This window comes from Phalangium opilio, unplaced genomic scaffold (genome assembly GCF_054372755.1).
Source record: "Phalangium opilio isolate 3A_F unplaced genomic scaffold, DU_Popi_V2 ptg001170l_1, whole genome shotgun sequence".
NCBI lineage: Eukaryota > Metazoa > Arthropoda > Arachnida > Opiliones > Phalangiidae > Phalangium > Phalangium opilio.
Genome location: NW_028324255.1, coordinates 6,751,155 through 6,752,632, shown reverse-complemented (window position 1 = coordinate 6,752,632; position 1,478 = coordinate 6,751,155). Strand labels below are relative to the sequence as shown.

At 48.2% G+C, this 1,478-nt stretch overlaps 1 non-coding gene across 1 annotated transcript; it reads left to right on the top strand.

Annotated features, from left to right (window-relative positions):
- The first annotated feature begins 216 nt into the window (after positions 1-216).
- Positions 217-289, top strand: TRNAH-GUG (transfer RNA histidin (anticodon GUG)). Its single transcript has one exon. It is a non-coding gene; the product is annotated as a tRNA-His (tRNA).
- The last annotated feature ends 1,189 nt before the right edge of the window (positions 290-1,478 follow it).

Genomic DNA, 1,478 nt, shown 5'->3' with positions numbered 1-1,478 from the left:
GTGTGATCTCAAATGTAACGTAGAAAGCCAAAGTTTTTCCACAATACCTGACGACCATTTAATTTTTGGGCTTCCGTGGCGCAATGGTTAGCACGTTCGGCTGTTAACCAATAGGTTGGTGGTTCGAGCCCATCCGGGAGCGGTGTTGTGGGATCTCAAATGTAACGTAGAAAGCCAAAGTTTTTGCACAATAAATGACGACCATTTAATTTTTGGGCTTCCGTGGCGCAATGGTTAGCGCGTTCGGCTGTGAACCAATAGGTTGGTGGTTCGACCCCATCCGGGAGCGGTGTTGTGAGGTCTCAGATTTGACGTAAAAAGTCAAGGTTTTTACACAATACCTGACGAGCATTTAACTTTTGGGCTTCCGTGGCGCAATGGTTAGCGCGTTCGGCTGTTAACCAATAGGTTGGTGGTTCGAGCCCATCCGGGAGCGGTGTTGTGAGGTCTCAGATGTGACGTAAAAAGTCAAGGTTTTTACACAATACCTGACGAGCATTTAATTTTTGGGCTTCCGTGGCGCAATGGTTAGCGCGTTCAGCTGTTAATCGAAAGGTTGGTGGTTCGAGCCCACCCGGGAAAGGTGTTGTGGGGTCTCAAATGTAACGTAGAAAGCCAAAGTTTTTCCACAATACCTGACAACCATTTAATTTCTGAGCTTCCGTGGATCAATGGTTAGCGCGTTCGGCTGTTAAACAATAGGTTGGTGGTTCGAGCCCATCCGGGAGCGGTGTTGTGTGATCTCAAATGTAACGTAGAAAGCCAAAGTTTTTCCACAATACCTGACGACCATTTAATTTTTGGGCTTCCGTGGCGCAATAGTTAGCGCGTTCGGCTGTTAACCAATAGGTTGGTGGTTCGACCCCATCCGGGAGCGGTGTTGTGAGGTCTCAGATGTGACGTAAAAAGTCAAGGTTTTTACATAATACCTGACGAGCATTTAACTTTTGGGCTTCCGTGGCGCAATGGTTAGCGCGTTCGGCTGTTAACCAATAGGTTGGTGGTTCGAGCCCATCCGGGAGCGGTGTTGTGAGGTCTCAGATGTGACGTAAAAAGTCAAGGTTTTTACACAATACCTAACGAGCATTTAACTTTTGGGCTTCCGTGGCGCAATGGTTAGCGCGTTCGGCTGTTAACCAATAGGTTGGTGGTTCGAGCCCATCCGGGAGCGGTGTTGTGAGGTCTCAGATGTGACGTAAAAAGTCAAGGTTTTTACACAATACCTAACGAGCATTTAACTTTTGGGCTTCCGTGGCGCAATGGTTAGCGCGTTCGGCTGTTAACCAATAGGTTGGTGGTTCGAGCCCATCCGGGAGCGGTGTTGTGAGGTCTCAGATGTGACGTAAAAAGTCAAGGTTTTTACACAATACCTGACGAGCATTTAACTTTTGTGCTTCCGTGGCGCAATGGTTAGCGCGTTCGGCTGGGAGCTTGCGTGGCTCAATGGTTAGCTCGTTCGGCTGTTAACCAATAGGTTG